The sequence below is a fragment of the Dipodomys spectabilis genome, unplaced genomic scaffold (assembly GCF_019054845.1).
Source record: "Dipodomys spectabilis isolate Male_0828 unplaced genomic scaffold, ASM1905484v1 ptg000045l, whole genome shotgun sequence".
In the NCBI taxonomy this organism is placed as follows: domain Eukaryota; kingdom Metazoa; phylum Chordata; class Mammalia; order Rodentia; family Heteromyidae; genus Dipodomys; species Dipodomys spectabilis.
The window spans coordinates 7396570-7418935 of record NW_024870722.1 but is presented as its reverse complement, the minus strand read 5'-3'; the positions used below and the strand labels follow the sequence as shown (position 1 = coordinate 7418935).

General features: G+C 42.4%; 1 protein-coding gene and 1 non-coding gene across 2 annotated transcripts in view; one reads left to right on the top strand and one right to left on the bottom strand.

Annotated features, from left to right (window-relative positions):
• Window positions 1–22366, top strand: part of Mboat1 (membrane bound O-acyltransferase domain containing 1) — a 79958-nt gene that overhangs the window by 6672 nt on the left and 50920 nt on the right. The window lies entirely within an intron of this gene.
• On the bottom strand, window positions 7226–7410 carry LOC122107032. Its single transcript, XR_006147284.1, has one exon. It is a non-coding gene; the product is annotated as a U2 spliceosomal RNA (small nuclear RNA).

Sequence of the window (22366 nt, the reverse complement as noted above, 5' to 3'; positions counted from 1 at the left end):
CTTTGACAAGCACATATTCAGTATGTTCCCAGATGTGCCTTTTCTCTTTCAGCAGCTCCTTTGGGGAGCAAAAGTAAAATAGACAGTTGGATGTTTTCAGAGAAGAGTGTTGAAAAAGTTAAGCATGGGTGTTGAAAGATGGCGACAAGCACTTGGAAGGGATAAAGGGAGAAGAGAAATCTCAAGCAGTGTGAGACTCAGAGAGGAAGGTGCATGAGAGGGCTGTGGCGGGGTTGGGCGGAGGGGTGAGGTGGATTTTTCCCAGTGTGAGATTTCTAGTGATGCCATTCAGGGCTATGATGGAAGTCAAGGGTGTGGACATGTGAAATTCTGTTAGGTGAAATTCGTTTACTTCACTACACTGTGGTACGTTGGTATCTGATGGATTTTGGCCTGCCCACATGTATTTGGAGGTTTGAGATGAAGAAGACCAAGGTCCCTGAGATCTTTAGGTGTGTGGGTTTCTGTATGGCAGGAAAAATGGACCAAAAGAGGGGCTAATCCCTCTGTGATCAGGTGCTTGGGAATCTGTGCCTGTATTATATCATTTCATGCTAGGAGTCTGGAGGAATATGGAGGAAGGGATGGCGTTACAGAATGGTGGAAGGAAAATGGTCTAAGGCAGCGATGGAGGATGTGGAAAAGCACCAACTCTTTCCTCTTGACTTTGACTCTGCTGTGGTAGTGGTCAGTGGGAGGTCAGCAGTGGGAGGATGAGTCCCTGGGGAGGAAGTCTGGAGCAGCAGCCTGGTTGCACGTTGAGAAGTGGAGCTGGTGGGGTGGGCCTGAGGGTTGGGCTTGAGCGGCAGGGATCTGGGTAGGTGGAGATGCCCTCCCACCCCCTCCCATCAAGACTCCTTGTAGGTGTCCAGTGGACTGGCCTCTGAATTTTTGTCCTTTCCTGGATGGAGCTGCATATGAGTGTGGGGTAGATTCTGAAGGGATTGCCACCAGGAGGTAGAAAGATGATGGCTATTGGAAGGAGCGCAAAAGCATCAGTCTCACCTTCCAGCCTGGAGAGGGCAAGGTTGGGAGAGTGGGAGGGGTCTCCGCTCAGCCCCTCTGCTTGGCAGGCAAGGCGTCCATACACACAGAGTAGAAGGATGAACAGTTTGCACACTAGGGTAATACCAGGAGGTGGCCTGGTCTTCCTGCAAAGTACTGGGCACTATCACCTGGTGGTGACTTGACCTGACAGTTATTGGTGGGAGTCTGGGCAGAGAGAGCACTCAGGTAACCCTGTGCTTCCTGGCTTTTAAAGCAAAGCAAAGACAATTTTTTTTGTAGGTTGTGGGGCTTGAACTCAAGGCTTGGGCAGCGTTCCCGAGCCTTTTGTTTTTTTTTGCTTGAGGCCCCTAGTTACTCTATAGTAATCCTGCCACTGTGTCCTCTTCCTTCAGTCCAGTGAGCTACTCTTCTGCCTCAAAAGTCACATCCTCCAGTCTTTCTCTGCACACACTTCCCCCTCTCTGGAACGTGGTTCTTCATCTTTGTTCTCTGGGACTTCCAGTTACTTTTACCTGTTTGCGGCCTGCCACCGTGGCCTCTCTCTCCCCTAGGGTCAAGTGAGATTTCTAGTTTTCCTTTCTTCTTTTTGTTATGGTTGACTTTATGATACTTTAACACGTGACAACTGCTTGTGAAAACCTGCGAACTGTTTAACAGGACCATAGCATCCTCCTACAGTTTGAAGGAAGACCAGGTTCGAGCTCAGAATCTAGTCTTTATAACAAGAAATAAGACAGAGAAGGCCATCCTTGAAATGTTGCATTTGGGCTTATAGGATACTTGGTTTTTCTTTTTCTTTTCATTATTGGGGCTTGAACTTAGGTTGCTTGTGTTTGTTAGGCAGGTACTCTACCACTAGAACCATGCCCCTGAGACAGAAAAAGGCTGGGCAATGGTCTAAGTACAGGTCCCCTTCCAGAGAGATTCTGCACCCCGTTCACCAAGGCATCCCATCCAGGCCCATTGCCCCAGGAAGACTTGCATTTGAAGACAGGAACAGTGGATTGATTGGACCCCTGAGGTGTGTTACCAGAAGGGGCATCCAGCCAGAGAGGGGCTAAAAGATGCATGGAGGGCATGTACAGGCTGGGTGGAGCCTCTGATTGGGTCTGGAGACTGATATGGGGAAGGGGCTGTCCAGTGAGCTTGAGAATCACATAACTTTCTCCTGGAGACACCTTATTACACCCTGTACACACACACCTCTGCCACACACACATACCCAGATGCCCTCCCTTGAACCACTCTCCTTGAGCAGAAGCTCTGCTTATCTTTTTCTTCAATGAATCTGCCATCTTACTTCTCTTCTGTGTCCAGGGTATATTCTTCAAGATCACAGAAGGAAAGGACCTCAACAGGTGTTGAGATTTTTCAGTATCATCCACTGCTTCTTTTTGTTTTAGTTACTATTACTATTATCATTATTATTATTTTTTAGACAGGGTCTCTTGCTTTTTTTCCTGGGGCCCTTTGATCCTTTTATCTCTGCCTCACTTTGCTAGCATTATAGGCATGTAGCATCACACATAGCTTGTTTTGTTGAGATAGAGTCTTCCTAACTTTCTTTTGGGGCTGTTCTTGAACTTTAGCTCCTCCTTTACATTTAGTTTTCTCTGATGAGAATGTACATTTTTGTTCCTGAGGAACATTTGATTAGCCTATATCACAAATGATGACTTATATTGTTGAGTCTTATAACTTATAAACATTATACACTAATTACACAAAGTAACAAAAATGTGTAGTATCATTTCCCCTTGAAAGCTCTAACTCATGAATCCTAGTCTTCTGATTCTTCACTGAATCTCTTGACTACATTATTAGGCCTTTTACCTTTTGTCTAAGATATTTATTTGTTTTCTGCCCTACTCAAACTCTGAAAGACTTCTTTCAACAGTTACTTATTGAACACTGTAAGTGAAACATTGGCCTAGAATGAGGATGTGGAGATTCATGGGGGCCTCCCAAGAGGCAATCCCTAAACCCGGAGTAAACTGTCTCATGGGAAAGCTTGACATATAAGCTCAGTACAGGCCATGTGCAGGACATGTGTGAGTATTACTGCCCAAAGACATGGGCCTCAGCACCTCCAAACCTGGAAAGGGACTTTAGGAGGTGGTAGAGAGAGAAGCTTAAGGCCAAGGTAATGTGTACAGGGTGGAACAACTAGAATATTCCAAGAAGAAACTTTCAGCAAAGGCACTGAGACTCCAGAAAAAGAGTACCATTGTAGGTACTGATCGCAAAGCAGAAAATGTCAGCAAAGCAAGTTCAAAGAGGGAATGGTCCTTGCTTCTTGATTCAGGAGTCTGTCTGGCCACATCCTGCTTGCAAAACAGAAGGCGCTGGGTGGATCTTTGCAGAGCCGGAGGAGGTGGTAGGCTTTGCAAGGCAGAAGGGCTGAGAGAAGCTGAAACAAGACACAAAACCACAGTGCTCATTTCTAAGTTACTTTCCTCACAGGATTGAGAAAGTGGGACTTCCTCCTCTTGAGGCTCAGGTTGCCTGGGGCCCTTTTGGTTACTGTAAATCTTCTGTTTTTTGTTTTTTTTTTTAAGACAGGCCTACTTGGGAAGTTCATTTAGTTTATAGGACTTCTAACATGCATGTGACGCTATCCATTGGGTCTGATCTATTAGGGCACTGTGCAGAAGCTCAGTCCAAAAGCATGGTCTTTGATGAATGTTGCTTAAAGCCAATGAGAAGAATGTGAGGTAGCTTTGTCCCTTCCCCATCCCTTGTGTTTCTCTCTCCTCCCATCCTCTCCCCTCCCCTCTTCTTCCCTGGTTTCCTTTCCCTTCTCTATTCTTCCTCTCTTCTTTTCTTCTTCATCCTCATCTAAGGACAAGACTATAAGTACCCTACTCTTCTCTCCCTTCCACTCTCCCTCTTCCCTCCCTTCCCCTTTTCTATTAAATTAGGGACTACATACACGTCTGTTGAGTTGAAATGGAATTTTATTTTATTTTATTTTTTGTTTGGAAGGAAAGACTAGGTGGAGAGAAAATTGGGAAGCAGTTCCCCACCCCCCCAACTGAGTTAGGTCTCATTATTTGGAACTCAAACTTCAGATTGAATCAGCCTATTTCTACTTTGAAAGTTAATTTAATTCTTATGGATGGGGTTGTAGCTCCGTGGTAGAGCCTTTACCTACTATGGCGGAGGCCCTGGGTTTGATGTCAGTGCTGAAATAAGAAGCAAGAAAAAGAAACTTCATTTGGCTTCAATGCTGATAGTTGTCCAAAGTGAGGTCGTACATGTCAAATATTCTTATTTATTGTATCCTCATGTTCCCTGAGTTATTTATAAAACAAATTTCAGGGAGGGTAAGCAGAATTCTGGAAGGGATAACATTGGTCATGGTACATTGTACACATAAATTGATGCATTGAATGGTAACAGCTATTGAACTTGTACAGCTATTTAAAAATAATTTAAAAAGTAGGATAAGATTCTATCTGAAGAGAGACAGTCCAATCTGCAAATACATTTGTGGCAACCACTTGTAAGAAGAATTCAGAACAGTGTTGTAGGATTCTGGGAGAGCCTGTAATTCAAGTAAGTCAGGCCTCCCAGTAAATAAGATAAATTGAAGACTTGCTGGAGTCTTATTAATGACACTTTCTAAACGTTTTGCCAGTAGCACAAGCATGGAGAGTAATCAGTAGGAAAAGTAAGTTAAATGCTTGTACTGGTTATAAATGGGCTTTATTAAAAGACTACTAACCCTTTGGCTCTAAGAAATGTGATTATGGGTGGGAGCTGAACTCATGAACCTATTTCTAAAGAGTTTCTGAGTTATCAAAAACAGTCCACTTGAGTAAACCATTTATCATCTTCACGTCATAGTGAATGTATGGTTTAAAGTTAGCCATGGTTAATCTTGTTTTATGCATTGATGATACTGATCTGACTCAGGTATGGTTTTGAACATTCATAGTGGCCTTAAAAGTGTTTACGATGCTGAATGAAGATTTCTGGGCTGATATGGCTGGGGATTTCCTAACCATCACATTACCATTAATATTCCAGTCTCAGGTTTTTTTTTTTAACCAAAACAAGGACACACAGCAGCCCAGGTTCTAGACTAATGTGGAAAAAAAAACAAGGACATTGGAAAAGTTTATATTCAGGTTGTTTCAGATTCTTCCAAGCAAGGGATTAACTGATGCAAATTTTAAAAAATATTAAAATTGAAATACAGCTGCCAAGTTTTTTTGGAAAAAAATGATATAGGTTTGTTTCCCCTCTTTTAAAATCTTGTCTCATGATCCTATAGTTCATAATGGAAGCAGATGAACCAGCAACACTTTCAGCTAATGTTGCTAAATTCAAAAGTTGTTTTCCAAAATTTCATCAAGTGGTTTAACTGTGACATTAGGTGGAGACTTTTTTTTTTGTTCCTGAGACTTTTTCCCCCTGGTATTACTTATGGTGCTATCTTTATTTTTATTTTATTTAGTGCATTAAAATATTCATGTTTTATTGTTTGGGGGTTTTGTTTCATTTAGGTTCAGTTTCAAAAATTAATTTTCTGGCAGTAACAGCAACAGCTGCACAATGCTTCTTTGCCTAGCTACCTGTCACGTTTCTTTTGTTTCTTTAAAATAAACCTTTGTTTCCAAAAACAAACAAACAAACCCAATAGGACAACAACAATAACAAAAAAGCAACCCTTAATTTTCTGCTGGGCCTTTAGCTACTTGGGAGGCTGAGAACGGGAGGATCGTGGTTCAAGGCCACCCTGGGCAAATATGTTCATGAGACTCCTTCTCAACCCAAAGCTGGATACGGTGACTATGTGGGAGGCTGTGGGGGAATCCAGATTCCAGGACAGCCCAAGCAGAAAAGTCTGAAAGACACCATCTCAGCGGAAGTTGGGTGTGGTAGCAAAAGCTCACCATCCCAATTATAGTGGAAAACAAAACAAATAGGATGGTTGTGGTCTATGTGCCTAGAGAAGAGGCAAGACTCTTATCTCAAAAATAACCAGCACAAAAATAGGGTTGGAAGTGAGGCTAACATTACAGAGTGCTTGTGTAGCCAAGTCCAAGGCCCTGAGTTCAAAGCACCACCAAAAAACTGATTTTCTGGCTTTGTGACTGTTCAGTTGCCACCCATTTAAGTCCAGTATTCTTTTACAGGTAGTTTACACCTTATGTGCACCAAGAATCTGTTTGTCTGTTTTTTTGTTTGTTTTGTTTTGTTTTTTATTGGTTGTGGGTCTTGAACTCTGGGCCTGGGTGCTGTCCCTGAGCTCTTCAGTTCAAGGCTAGAGCTCTACCACTTGAGCCACAGGGCCACTTTTGGTTTTCTAGTGGTTTATTGGAGATAAAAGTTTCACCGCCTTTCCTGCCTGGGCTGGCTTTGAACTGTGATCTTCACATCTCAGCCTCCTGAGTAGCTAGGATTACAGGTATGAGCCACTGGTGCCCGGCTGTTTGTCTGTTTTTGTACAAATGATAGTTCACAGTTTTCTCCTTCTTATTCTTTATTTTGGTAGCACTAAGAGTGAATTCAAGCCTTTGTTGTAACTTAAGGCACACGTCAGCCCTTTTCTTGCTTTAGCTTTTGTTCAGATAGGGTCTCTCACTTTTTACTTATCTTGTCTTTTCTTTTACCTGTCTCTGCTTTTTACCTAGGTTGGCCTTGCCTTCTGAGCAGCTGGAATTACAGACATGGACCACCGTGCCTGGCTGGAGATGGGCGTCTCACTCACTCTTTGTCCAGGCTGGCCTTTCTGATTAGGAGTTACTCCTGATGTTCCTAAGTAGCTGGGATTACAGACATGTACCACCACATCTGATCCTGCCTTTTGTTTTCCTTCTAAACTTGTCTCTTAGATTCATTCTTTTCTGCCTTATATGAAAGGTCCGTTTTTGCTCTTCCAGGAACAGCCATGACCTTTCATGTCTGGCTGTTTGTAGGTGAAAGGGTTGGGACATGAATTTTGAAGAGCTTCAAAAACCACCTCCAGAAACCACCCACCAGAAAGAGCAGTGAGTGCAGCAGAGGCAGAAAATTTGGCTGTTTTCTCCATCGTCCCCTTGGATGGAGAAAGGTAACTGGGTAGGCATGGGGTAAAGTCCTATAAGGTGACTGTATTCCCATGCATCAGGGCTACAAATGGCGCTGCTCCTAACCAGCCTGGTGACTGTGTCACAGCTCTGGCACATTTGATTCCTCATCTACTCTGCTGGAAGCAGAGTGTTGTTGGATGGGGTCCCCATTCCTGGAGGTCCTACTTACAAGTCCATAGATGGAGCAGAGGAAGCAAGGTCCTATGCCACCTCTGTGCTCCAAAGCCCATTCAATATAACATCTCCAGGTAGAAGATGTATATGCTATTAAACTGATGAGAGCAGTAAACACTTGGTCTTACCCAGAAGACCCAGAAGCCATGAACATGATGCTCTTGATATAATTCATCTCTGTGTTATTAGTGTTTTTAGTGGTAGCCAGGAAGAGTTGATTTCAGATCACAAAGAAACAGAGTTTTGACTGCAAAGATCATAAACCAGGACTCTTTATTTTTCTTTCCACCTTTCAGTGGACTTGGCTAAGAGAGTTGTACCTGTTTATTTTACTGTTTTTTCTTTTCCCAAATGGAATGTGCCTATTTTAGTGCATATTGGCTGATGTGAATTGGCCCTTGGCTCTGGAATCTTCTGTCTCTTCTTTCACTTCCTGATTAAAAGCTAGGAGGCCTTAGGAAATGGCTAGTGTTACTCTGGGAGAAAGAATTCTCTGCCCTAGCCAGTAAAGGGACATTCTCCATTCTAAAAAACACTTGCTTTAAACAATTCTTGTCTCCAAAAGACTCATCTCCAGACAATAAATGGCAAGTTACCCATAAGTTATTTAACAAAAAGCAAATGAGCACAGATACAGACTATATTCAGAGGACCATTTTATATAAATTGTGTAGGGGTAGTCAAACTGAAAGTTTTTCTTTTTTTTTAAATGTGTGGCATTTTAGGTGGTGTTTGCCATAGAAGATGATGCTATGTAGCTTTATAGTTGGGGTTACCATGTTGCAAAATTAAGTTGATGTGCTTAAGAAATATTCTTTCTCTTTAAAATTATCTTTAAGAAATTTCACAAAGAGGTTTCCATCCAACATGTCGGAGTCTGAGTACAAGGCCTCTTGATTAGTATCACCTCCTGATCATTCTCCTCCCACCCCTCTCTCTCAACCCCACTCATCCCCTCAAGTCTTACCTACTGATGTGTTTGAAGTGTCTTTAGTCACATCTTTATCTGATTGCCAGTTTCGTTATCTTCCTTCCTAAGATATTGAGGTTGTAAACTAAAAGCAGCCATTGGATCAAGATAAGGGACCAACCTGTGTTTCATCATAATAATGAACAATAAATTGCTTGGTGTTGGAACTAGTCAAAGGAGAAGAGGGAACATGAAGGAAGAAGGTAGAACACTGTAAAATGATGTAGAAACAGAATGCTTCTGACTTTTTATGGAAATGAAAAAGCCCTCCCCATCTCCACTTTGGTACCTGGTAAGCTCCAAACATTTATTAGAGGAATATGTGTCTAGATTTGATTCACTGTTGGAAGTTTTACAAGAATTGGACATGTAAGAAAAGAGCAAGAAAAAATAGGTGTAAGGAAAACAAGTAACAGTTGGCTAAACCAAAGGAAATGATCTTAAAGGAGAAAATGAATGGACCAAGAATAGCAAGGTCACAGGATCACAGAGGACCTGAGAGCAGCCATAGATGGGTCGGGGTTGTGACACATTCCATGTCCTCTAGAGGGCGCTGGATTTGATGGCCCCAGGACACCTGCTTTGTTGTTAATTTTTCAAGAACTTCCTTCAGTTCAATCAAAAGTTCTTACATCACCTTAGTGCCTTTGTGAGAACTATGATACACCAGAAGCCAACATTAGTATGATATTAAGTAGAGTCAGACCTTTGAATTTTACCTACTTGTTCGTTAATTTCTCATTCTAGGACAGTTGAATACTTCTACTATATTCACAAGGTTGTACAACAATTGTCATAATTTAATCTTAGACTATTTTCATTGTGTCCGGAAAGAAGTCTCATTTCTTTAACCTTAGCAGTCCCTACCTCTCCCCATTTCACCTCCCTCTTCTTCCTCTCCTCCCAGCCCTGGCAGCCATGCACCTCCCCTCCCTTTCCCTCCCCTCCCCTCCTCTCCCCTCCCCTTCCCTCCCCTCCCCTCCCCTCCCCTCCCCTCCCCTCCCCTCCTCTCCTCTCCTCTCCCCTCCCCTCCCCTCCCCTCCCCTCCCCTCCCCTCCTCTCCTCTCCTCTCCCCTCCCCTCCCCTCCCTTCCCCTCCCCTCCCCTCCTCTCCTCTCCTCTTCCTTCCCCTTCTCTTCCCACTTCCTCCCTCTTCTCCTTTCCTCTCCTGATCCTTTATTTGGGGCTGAACTCAAGGCTTCCCTCTTGTTAGGCAGTGTCTCTAGCACTTGAGTGAGTTATTTTTTGCTTTAGTTATTTTTTGGATTGAGTCTCACACTTTCACCTGTGTTAGCTTTGGCCCACAAACTTTCTTCCTCTGACTCCTATGTAGTTAGGATTCCTGATGTATGCTATCATACTGTATCACCACACCAGCCCTAGGGCCTGGCTAACTTTTGCCTCAGATGGCTTGATCTCTGAGTAGCTGGGATCCCTGGTCTGAGTCTCAATTCTAGAGAAAGAATTAGTCTACCCTTCAGAAATGGCCTACGATGTTCTAAAGCCCTTTGTGTAAAGGTTAGAATTTAGTCCTGTAGGGATTTGTTTAAATTTTTTGTCCATTTGAAAATTTCATGTCTCCCAGGGTTAATGACTTGCTGTTTCCAAGTCAGAACCAACCTCTGGGTATGGGTACCTGTTTTGTTATTGGTCCTTGTTACTTGTTACTCTGTTGTTACTATTTGTTACTATTGTTCTTAGCCTTCTGTTTCAGATTTGGCATACCTTTTAATCTCTCTCTCTGCTTTTCCTGTTCACAAAATTACTTCTTACCTCTATATAGTGTTCTAGCATTTGCTTTTAGTCTTAGGTACAGAATGCTCACTCTGTTAGGTTTCTTCCTTGACTTCATCAATGGACATCATTCTTTTTCTGCTTATTCTTTCATATTAGTTAATCTGGGGACTGACTGCTTCATGACTTGACTACTGTTTTCTTCCTCTTTGCTGTTAAAAGTAGAGGTAGCTGAGTTTTACATTTGTGAAATAGGAATCTGAGACCAATTTCTATGGGGAGGTGAGAAAAAAGAAACTGAATCTGTGACATTTCAGCAAAGACTCTTGGTCACTAATCTCCATTAAGAGAGTATCACTTAAATATGTACGTTCCATGGGTTCTGTGTGTATTTAGTTAATGGAACTTTAAGAATTATTCTAACGGCAATCCCATCCCTTTCCTCATTTTGTAAATGAGGAGACATTGGGTTGTTGAGATTTGAATCCTTGTTCAAGGACGCCTGGCTAGCTAGTGGCAGAACTGATTATCTGATACCCAGGGCCACGTTCTTTTCAATTTGGCTCGCTTACTCTTCTGCTCATCTCTTCAGAATCAACCTGGAAGATGTGGCCATACTAAGGAGACTAGACATCTGAGTTAGGTTCATGGAGACAGACTCCTTGTTTGGTGTTGCCACATTCCAGGCAGTTCGGGAATTCTCTCATGTCTGTGGGAGGACTATCTATCTCAAGGAGCAGTCCAAGTTATGTTTCATAGGAATAAATAGAGATTATTTTTATCCCAACGATACTTACATTTTAATAGATGGTTCTAACCAACTTGCTACATAGCTTTATAACTGTGTTTACAGGTTTCAGATCTTGGTTGAGCTGAACAGGTTAAGATGCCAATGGTTCATGCTTTTGCTCAGTGTGTATCAGAGCATAGATCTCTCTCTCTCTCTCTCTCTCTCTCTCTCTCTCTCTGCCAATACTAGGGCTAAACTCAGGGTCTCTTTGCTTAGTGGTTTCACTCAAGACTGGCGTTCTACTATTGGAGCCACACCTCCACCTTCAGCCATTTTTATATTTGATTTTTATTGTTATTAAAAGGTGATGTACAGAGGGATTACAATTACATAACTCAGGTAAAGAGTACATTTCTTTTGGGACAATGTCACCCCTTTCCTCACGCTCTCCCAATTTTTCTCTCCCATCCCTACTTACAAGTTGTATAGCTCATTTTCAACAGTGTCTAGTGAGTACCACTGCTGCATCTATTTACCTTTTGTCCTTCCATTTTGGTGCCTCCCCTTACACTCCCAAAGACATATAAACAAACAGAACAAAAAAAGAAAAAGAAAACAAAAAGAATAACAAAGAAAAAAATAACCCCTCGTTTCCATTTCCTAGAACACTCCCAGCCTTTTGTTAGCTAATTGGAAATAGGAGTTTCTTGCTCTAATTTGTCTGCCTGGATTGGCTTCATACTAAGATCTTCACATCTCAACCTTTTGAGTTACCAGCCAGAGCATGGATTGCATAAAAGAACTAGAAATGATTACTGGCATTCAACTCTGGCGCTGTGATTTCTTTACTGTATTTTTTGGGTGATTGGTTTCCTTTGAATTATGAACATTTCCTTTCTCACATGGTTCTTTTAAAGGCCCAGAGCTACAAGTGCTTTCTATCTCCCTTTATGTTGTCCAGGATAAGTCTTGGAGAGAATGTTATTTTCTCTCTACCCCCTCCTCCCCCTCCCCCTCCCCCTTCCCCTTCCTCCTTCTTTTTGTTTGTTAGCCCTGGGGCTTTAACTCAGGGCCTGGGCAATGTCTCTGAGCTTCTTTTGCTCAAGGCTAGCACTCTACCACTTGAGCCATAGCACTATTTCAGGCTTTTTTCTGTTTATGTAGTACTAAGGAATCAAACCCAGGGCTTCATGTATGCTAGACAAGCACTCTACCACTAAGTCACACTCCCAGCCTTTCTGTGCTTCGTAAAGGTTTCCAAACGTCTCTTCCCCAACAGTCATCAGAATGGCCTTCCTATGGGCTATCCATCCTTGATCTACAAGTGCGAAGCTCTTAGCTTGTGGTCTGAGCTGAGTTCCAGGCCACATTCTTCTTTTCCTCATTCTCGTGCCCTCATTCTGAGCTGCTGGAAGGCTGAGGCAGCTCAGGCTCCTGGATGATCACACGCTTGGCCTGGTAGGGGAAAGGGAGAGGATCTCGGTAGTGGGTAGGATAGAAGAACCATTGCGATGGAGTCTATAGCCCATGAAGCTCTGGTGGCTTTGTTCCTCTTTCCTTTTCTTCCGAGGGATGGGCTCAAGAGTGTGGACATTCAGGGAAGGCTTCCAGGAAGAGGAAGAAATGGTGTCAGAAGAGCTAGCTGGCAGCAGATCTCCCTTCAGGTAGGGAATAGGGGTGGACCAGTAATGATTTCGGCATGGGAGAGAAAGGATTGGATTTGGGTCCTCTGTAGTTCATTCATTTGGTGGAGGATGGTTTGGGGAGATACAGAACAAATGGTCACCACAAAATTTGTAAAGTCTGATAAACACATAGGGCCAATTACCCTTCCAGGGAGGGAGGCCTAGCCCTCAACCTTGGCTTATCAACCAGGGTCCACCATTTGAAGGTCATATCTGTTGCAAGTATGGCTGTTTAGTGTGGTCTATGCTAGATTATCAGCAATTCTTCTTTGTACACTGATTGTGATATAACCATGTCATATCCTTCCCTTGTCCCTGCCAGACCTACCCTGTCTTCACAGGGACCTAGGATGCTGTGATCCAAGGCCAGACTCCCACATTAGTACCAGCATTTAGATGGTTTTCTACCAGGCCTCCACAGTGGGAAGATCTGATGCAGGGCCTTACCCCTTCCTGTCCACCTTGCTGTGAGGGTACTGGCCACAGACTCAGTGGAATCTTGAGATATTATTAGGTTTAAATGAAAGAGACGTCAACAATATTGAAAGCTAGGTGGTGGTCTGATACTTTTGTTGGAGTCACAACTATTCATGGTGCTCTTCTTAGTATTACTAAATAGTCTGATTAATCTGACTGTTCTTAGTAGATTGTCACTTGCCAGGGTTCTGGGATGGATAGTAACCAAACAGAATGCCATGTCATCACTTAATGTGATGAATACATCTGATGAGCAAGATGAAAATATGGAGTGGTGCTGTATAACTGTTGTACTTACATCCCACCTAGGAGACATTACCAGAAAGTTCCAAGTATCAGGAGCACCTGGAATAGGTAGGCGGGTGTCTGCGTCACTGAGCCGTGTTGGTCAGATAGAGACATGTGGCTGTGGTAGATTGTTGCACCTGTTCAACTGGAGCATGCTGGGAGAGACTCCATACAGCCTTAGACAACTTTTTCTTTCCTAAAGTAGAATCCTTGCTGACCTCTCCCTTCTGTGAACCCATTGTCTTTTCCAGGTAGAGCTTAACCATGGATTAAGTTATGGTTTATTTTAGTTACATTCGAGTCTTGAGGACAGGGTTGCCTGCCAAGCACCTTCAGTGAGAGAGTAGCAAAAGGAGAGCAGAGGAACAGGGAGTTCTCCTAGGCCACAGTCTCGCCTGTGAGGAGAGGAAAATACCAAGGGAGTGCCTGGTCTAAAGAGCACTCTGTCTCCTCTTGTTCTTTTTATAAAAACATTTGCTAATCTTTTCCATTGTATTTTATGGAACTTCTCTCTGCATCAGTGAAAAAAAATTCTTTCTTTGTTTTCCTTGGTTACAATGACTGCTGAGGGTGGAAGGTCCCATTACCTACTCTCCCATGGCTTGTATAAGTCAGCGGAGAAGCACGCCCAAGTCTTAGGAGGGGTCTACATAAGGGTGTGGCAGTGTTAGTGTGGACATTGGAACTGGAAGGTGCCGCCCCATCCCAGCTGTCCACGGGGATGCTGGAGAGTGCCGGGAGAGACCATCATTTATGGAGGGAAAAGGGGAGAGAGAGATGACAGCCTGTGAATAGGCAATAGCACAAAGGATCATGGACCCTTACCACATTGCTTTTCTTGCCTGGGTTGAGTCTCCTCCACAACAACCATTGCCCTCCCTTAGAAAAGGTAACTCATGGGGTGGCGAGAACAGCGACAAGGTTACTTCCCAGTGTTCTAGAAACCAGAGGTCCAGGTTAATGTTTGGGCTTAGAAAGAAAGACGAATGGCCGATTGAGGATTGCTGTGGGCTGACTGCTCACGTCCCTCTAAAATTTACATATAAAGACCTCATTTCCCAGTTCCATACTATGAAGCGATGACGCCGCTCTGGGCAGTGATTGGATCACGAGAGCTCTGCTCTCAAGAATAAATTTAGTGTTCTTATAAAATGGGAATCCAAGGGAGTTCCCCTGCCATGTTGAGGACACACTGCAGGTGCCACCTTTGAGGAAGGAGCCTTTGCCAGACATGAAATCTGCAGGCGCTCTGCTTAACCTTCAGAACTGTAGGCAATGCATTTTTGTTAGTTATAAATTACCCAGTCTAAGGTGTTTTGTTGTAGCAGCATAAACAGACCAAGATGGGTGTCAGGCACTTTCTATTCATTGCTCATTACAATTCAGAAAATATTTCCATTCCTATTTTATAGCTAAGGAACTTGAGCAAATCGTCCAGCATCAGCTGGCCATCTATATAGGTGAACAAAGACTTAAACCCAAACTCTTTTGACTCCTAAGCCCAGGCCATCTGGTCATACCATACTGCGAAGTGAGAAATTATGTGTACTAGCACCCGTTTTAAATTCACCACAGCCGTAAATAACCTGGCAGTAATCTGAAGCACAAAACCATAAATAGACATATCTGTGCCCTTTCTTAGTGTTTGATATGGGAAAACGCAGTCTCTAAATGATCCATTGTGACACTGTGCAGACTTGAATTCTTCCCTGTCTCACTCAGCAGTCACAGAGGATGGCTTGTATTTTTGTGGTGTGTTATACTCATTGTACCCCTTTCTCTTGGAGGTGATACTCAAGTTTCCACCATTTATGTAAGCATAGTGCAGTGTAGCACATGTCTGAATACCGATTTAATTTTCACTCAGTAAATCTGTAAGGAATCTGCTTCTACTTTAGAGTTCAAGCAAGAGAAAAAAAATAAGACAGAAAAGTTCAGCAAGAGAAAATAGAATAAAGTAGAAGTGGAGGAAAGGAAGCTGGTAATAAGGAGGGAAAAGACAAGGAAAAAACAAAGAAAACAAAGAAGAGCCAGGCTTTGGTAACTTACACCTCTAACTCTAACTTGTCAGGAGGCTGAGATCTGAGGATCGTGGCTCAGAGCCAGCCTGGGCAGGAAAGTCTGTGAGACACTTAGGTCCAATTAGCCATCAGAAAACTAGAAGTGGTTCCATGGCTCAAAGTGGTAGAATACTAGCCTTGACTGAAAGAGCCCAGGGATAGCACCCACACTGACAAAGGGCAGGGGGTAGAGAGAAGAAAAGTTAATAGGCAGGTGACCAAGGCCAGGATGAAGAGTTTCCTCCCCCACCTTAAGCGATCCTGTCCTTTTCACCCATGGCCTGTGCTTCTTTGTCCAGTTGTGGTACTTGAGAGGGTATTACCACGACAGCAGTGACCAGGTTGGCCTCTGTGTGGCTGGATTAGCTTTTATAATTCATCCCTCCCTACTGTAGCCAAAGCAGCCTGAACAAGTCCTCCACAAGCAAGTCCTGGGGATGCCAAGAAGAAGACAAGAAGAAATAATTCTGTTTCTATTTTAACTTGTCATTAGAACTGCCTGGACCTGATTGGCTCATGGTAATCATTGGTTATTATTTCTATTTTAATTATATGTCTCATTAAACTCACTGTGGGTTACATCAAACTGGTTTCTGGTCATTTCACTTTCTTTAATTTTTAAATTTTAAGTTCTAATTAAGCTCCCTGATACCTCCAATTAAAAACATGATGCATAGTTGCCCTAAGAAATGCCATCTATGAAATGGAAGTCTTAATTGGATTCATTTGCCCATGGGTAAACCATATACCTCCAAAATTTATTTTAAAGAAAATATAACCAGCAATTGGTACTAGAAAGGGGAAGTTGATGTCCTATTTAGAAGTCTGAAATTTTATTTAGAAGTTCAGCAATTCTAAGGATGGTAAGGGCAGCTTGAAGCAGAGTTTTGTTGGCAAGTAGAGAAGTGTTGATACATCTTGAGTTTAGTTAGCAGGACACTGAAGCATCTGTTTCTGGAGGGTCCAGAGGGTGAAGTGTAAGTTACCTAGAGTCCTGGTATCTATTGGAAGAAGAAAGGGGATAGAACTGGGTGCTGGTAGCCCATACCTGTAATCCTAGCTACTCAGGAGGCTCTGAGGGGTAAGTAATCTATGAATAGAGATGATGGAGTTGCTAGATCATGTGACTTGGATGCAAATGCTGGCTTAAAAAATTCGCAGTGGTCATCAAAAGGATATCCCCCGGCTCTTGGAGGAGATATTTTATTTTATTTTGCATTTTATTGTTTCTATAAAGTGATGTGCAGAGGGGTTACAGTTACGTAATTTAGGTAAAGAGTGCATGTCTTTTTGGACAATGTCACCCCTTCCCTCATATTCTCTCAGTTTTTCCCACCCACAAGTTGTAGAGTTCATTTTCAATATCGTGTCCAGTGAGTATCACTGCTGCATTTGTTTGTGCTTTGTCCCTTCATTTATCTGCCCTGACCCACCATACACTCCTAAAGACAGATAAATGAACACACAACACAAAAAGCAACGAAAACAAAAAGAGCAATAAAGAAAAAAATACTCTTGTTTCCATTGCCTGGAGTTCATTTCAATAAATATTATTTTATAGGATCAGAGGCACATAGACATTGTTCCTTTGTATTCTTCTCCTGAGAATATCCTCCTTGCTTACTCTTTTAATCCATCCATTGCAAGGTCCTTGATGCCAGCTAGCCACCTAGATATATTCGTTGATGTCTGGTGGGATTGTCTTGCGCCCCTCAGATTGAGCAGCAATACAATGCACCTCTATGTACACGAAGACGTTGTTAGTGATTACATTAGGTGAAGTGAATCACTTCATCCTTAGCAGTGAGAATGGCAAGCAGCCTGCTGGCTTAGGATGAATTACTTTATCCCAGCTAAAATAGTAAACACGTTGGTACAAATTTTTGTATTCAAGAGGACCTTATGCTCCATCATATGATACCTTCCTTGATTTTCAGGGTAGAGAGTCTTGGCTGTGAGGAGTGAGATAAGTTGTACTGTGTTCCCTTCATAATTGACATTAACTTCAGCCCAGGAGGTGACTGGCACAGAACTAATCCATGAGTTGTTCAGGTATAGGGAGCCCATGTCCTTGCTCTTAGCCCTAGAAATGCCCTTTGCTTTTAAACTAATAGCAACTATTAATTTTCAACAGTTATTTCTCAGTATTTTATGATGCTTTTCACTAGGCATTTGATCAGGAGTGCCAGGATGGCACTTCAGTGTCATAGGGAATACAACAAGCTCTAGGGCAGTCCACAGGGTGATTCATGAGCAAACTTACCACGATTTCTGGTTGTCTTTCACATGATGCAGGTATGCCTATCCACATATGTGCCCAACCTAGCTCTCTTCCTCACAGAACCTGCACTCCTGGGAACTAACTAGCAGCACCTGCAGTCACTTCTGTGTACCTGGGCTGGAATCATTCAGCTTAGATGTAGAAGAGAAAGACTAAAACCACAGGAAAAGACAGGAAGTTGCATCTGTCTATAGCCTAGCTCCTGAATTGAATAGCTTTTATTTCATTTTTATGTTTGATCAAGCTAGAACTCACGGCCTTTTGTATACCAGGCAAGCACTCTACCACAAAACGAACCCTAAGTCCTTGATTTTCATGATCTAGTCCTCTTGTCTCAGCCTCCTGAAGACTGGATTACAGATTTCCTGAGATGAGTAGGCTTTTCTATTTTTAATTATTGTTAAATATTTTTAATTGTTATTACAAAGGTGGGATACAGATTTTTTATATTTACACCACTGAAAAATTAATTTTGTACTCTCAAGGTTAAGGGTATACATAGAAGGTTAAGTACTTCTGCATGTGAGGACAGAGTAGCTTTAATGTAGTTAGTTTTGGATATTGGATAATTTTTTTGTTTTGTTTTGTTTTGCTCATGGTGCTTGAACTCAGGGCCTGGGTACTATCCCTGAGCCTTCACTCCAGGATAGCACTCTATTATTTTGAGCCACAGTGCCACTTCCATTTTTTTTGATGGCTAATTGGAGCTAAGAGTCTCATGAACTTTCCTATCCAGGTTGGCTTTGAACCATGATCCTCAGATCTTACCTTCCTGTGTAGCTAGGATTGCAGGTATGAGCCACCGGCACCTGGCACATCAGAGAATCTTGTAGGCAATCCCTAGAATGTGGGTCTTACAAGGGAGGCTCAGTGCCAGCAAATCTGCCCAGCTATCATCTTCCTGGTTCTGAAGAACTTAGAGAAACTGGCATCAGAGTGAAGGAAGGGGTGGCGACAGACAGGCTGAGCTGTGTGGGCAGAGGCAAAGTGAGGAAATCAAAAGCAACAACAACAACAGAAAAGTGTTCTACAAAGCAGACCTTGAGGAAAAATGCTACAGAAACACCTGCTAAGTTTCAAGATTAGTCACAGGCCCCAGCTCCACTGCCCCATGCCCATCTACATTACTTGGTGGGGTTTTCACATGGACTTATTTGCTATCTTAAGGTAGGCCTGAACTCTGCTGCTGCTTGCTGCTTAAGATAATGAAGCAGGAGCAAAAGAAACTTCCTGAAGATCAAAGGCCCGGAGGTAACTCTGTACCAGCCTGTTTTAAATTTCCGAACTACAGAAATTAAAACAAGACCCCGCAGAGTCTTTTATTATGCCTTTCTTTCCCAGCCAAAGTCATGAGATCTTCATGGGTAGATGAGTCTATTGAAAAATTTTTGGGTTTCTTGTATGAATGAAATATGTTTATAAATGGCCAAGTCCTGTCTATCATGATGATTTATCATTCTGTGGCTCAACTTCTTTATAGTTTTTGAAATGGAATAAAACTAGGTAGTAAAGATCATCCTCTCATCGATCTTATTTTGGGGTTGATGAAAGCGTCAGCTTTAAAAAAAAATTACTTCTTTCTGAGGAAAAAAATCCCTCTCCTCCTTAAACACTGAGAGTCTCTGCAGACACTTATAAATATTCATATTTTATATGTTAATATATTAAAAATTCCCCCTTCCTCCCAGTTGGAGAAGGGGAAGGTATTATGTAGTAGCTGGGTACCAGATTTGGATCTAAACAAGCTTCTGGTTATTGGATGCTATTGGGTATGCAATATTTAGTGTAACACATTTCTTTTTCACCAGGTGAAAATGTAAATTTGTCTTAAGAACCTGAGCTTCAAACACTGCCCTTAGGAAGAAGCAATGTCTATGTTAAAGGACATTTCTCTTGAGAATTGCTCAGTGTATGATTTTTGTTTTTTGCAAATTAATTTTTGTAGGGTCTTATCCTCATTGTCCCACAGCAGTCTTTACCTTGTGTTCAGACCACGGCTTTTCTGTGAACTTTCTTTCTTCGATTATCTTATTACATAGTATATGTCTAGGATGAATTAATTTGCCTTTCATGGGCATTGCTGTTTCACTGTTTACAGGTACCCATAAGGTCACACATGAAAATGGAAATTAGAGGGATTAAAAAATTATAATTAACTTCTAGCTTTGAAAATGTTTTCCCCTAAAACAGGCTACTTGAAACAGTTTGCACTCAGTGTGGATTCCATGAGGAGAACTGTGTTTTGTTTTTTGGTCAGTTGTGGGGCTTGAACTCAGGGCCTGGGTGCTGTCCCTGAGCCTCTTTGTGCTCTAGGCTAGCACTTTACCACTTGAGCCACAGCACCACTTCCAGTTTTTGAATGGTTGATTAGAGATAAGTCTCTCACAGGGACTTTTCTGCCCGAGCTGGCTTCAAACCGCGATCCCCAGATCTCTCAGCCTCCAGTAGCTAGGATTATAGGCATGAGCCACCAATGCCTGGCACATAGAACTGTTTTTAAGTACTCTTGACTTTCTCAAGTCACTCAGAGTTACTTCATTTATGAGCCAGGTTCCACTCTCTTTTATCCCCTTCCAAGATATTGCACTCCGTAGACTCTTTAATGGCTGTCCCAACACAATCACCTGCATTCCACAGCAAACCACACTTGGAGTTGCATTCACAGTAGGTGCTTCTGCTGTCTAGGCCACCTGGTGACCCAGGTGCCTGATGACTTTTTTTTCCCCACTTCCTCTCAGATGTCTTGATTTTGGAATGCACTAAACAGGAAGCAACTATCAGAATGTGTTTTCTGTTGCTATAACAAAATACTCAGAGCTGGATTCATAGGAGAAAAGGTTTGTTTTGTGCATCATTTTGCATGGGGAAAGTCTAAGATGGGGCGACCTCATCTACTTGGTGTCTGGTAAGGGCTCCTGTATGGCAGGGAAGTGGACAGGGAGCCAGCTACGTATAGATAGGGGCAAATATCTGGGTAGCCTTGCTTTGTAAACAGCCCTTAGGGGAGGACTAGCTTGAGTGCACTGACAAGCACATCCATCCCTTCTGAAAGAAGTACTTTCAATGACTTGTCTTTTGCTAGGCTCAGCTCCCAAAGGTCCCTCTGCTTCTTAACATTATAACACAGGGGACCAAACTTCAGCACACAGACCTTGGAGGAAATAACTCCATAGTAATAACCATACTAAAGGCTCAGATTTTACTCTGAGAGATAAGTGTAATTCCACTACCTAGAAGATGGGCAAAGGATCCTCTTCCTGACATCCATTTAAATTATGCTTTGTTTTTTTGTGTCTGTCTGTCTGCCTGCCTGCCTGTCTGTCTGTCTGTCTCTCTGTTTCTGTCTGTCTGTCTCTGTCTCTGTCTCTGTCTCTGTCTCTCTCTCTCTCTCTCTCTCTCTCTCTCACACACACACACACACACACACACACACACACACACACACACACACACACACCCCTACCTTCCTTGGATCCTGATGAAAACAGAATGCACCACAAGAATAGAGATTAGTACCATCATAGATTGGTTTAGTGTGCTATAATTTTTGAACTTCCTTCAAATCTTTATAGTTTATTTAACACATGTAAACTCTGTAGAAGACCTAATAGTTATTAGTCATTTTTTGGGGTGGGGGGCTGTCCTGGCACTTGAATTCAGGGTGTAGACACTGAGCTTTTTTTTAAATGTTAAATGTAAACTTTATTTTTAAAAATACTTTTAGAATTACAAGAAGATTGTTATAGTATAGAGTTATAGTATATAACTTTTTATAGTACATTTTCCACATATCTTGCATGTAGTTTTGCCTACTATTTACATTATATAACATCTTATATGTACTATGAGTAATGTGCCAATACTGATATTTTTAACAAAGGCCTTATGTTACTCAGATTTCCTTAGTTTCACCCTAATGTTCCTTTTCTGTTTCAGGATCCCATCAAAAGTACTGCAGTATCTTTAACTGTCATATCTCATTAGACTACCTGTGCTGGTGTCGCTGAGCTTTTTACTCAAGGCTAGTGCTCTACCACGTGAGTCACAGCTCAAACTTTCATTTTTCTGGTGGCTAATTGGAGATGAGTCTCACAGACTTTCCTGCCCAGACTGGCTTTTAACCATGATCCTCAATTTTCAGCTGCCTGAGAGGCTAGTATTACAGGCATGAACCATTAGTACCCAACCCAGCAAGTCTCAGTTTTTGTTTGAGTCCATAGAGGCTCGAGTAAGTGACTGGTCCAGGGTGATGGGCATCTGCTATAGAACTGGAAGTCTGGCCCATAGAATGGAGCAGAAGCTGCTCTCCAATCCATTTCACACGTCTTTCATGCAGCACCAGTGATATCCTGGGCACTGAGAAAAGGTAGAAGAGGTGGTGTGAGCATGGAGCTAGATTTTCTTTGCTTTTCCAATCAATAAAATAGAGTACCATGGTATGATGCTACCTTTTATTAATTTGCTTGATTTTAAGTTGTTGGCCTTGAACTCAGTGCCTGTGCACTGTCCCTGAGGTCTTTTGCTAGCACTCTACCACTTTGAGCCACAGCTCCACTTCCTGGTTTTGAGTGATTAATTGGAGATGAGTCTCATGGAGACTTTTCTGCCTGGGCTGGTTTTGAACCATAATCCTCAGATCTCAGCCTCCTGAGTAGCTAGGATTATGGTTATGAGCCACCAATGATGCTACCTTTCATCATGATGATAAAGTCAAGAAGCGAGAAAGATTAGCTAGAGTCCTTCTCAAGAGCAATCAGCTATGGATTCTACTGACTGATATCTCTTAGGGTCATTTTAATGCTTCTGCTTGTGATTTTTAGCTTCCTTCTTTTTATATTCATTTGTTTGCTCATTCATTTGTATTGGGGTCTGAACCCTGG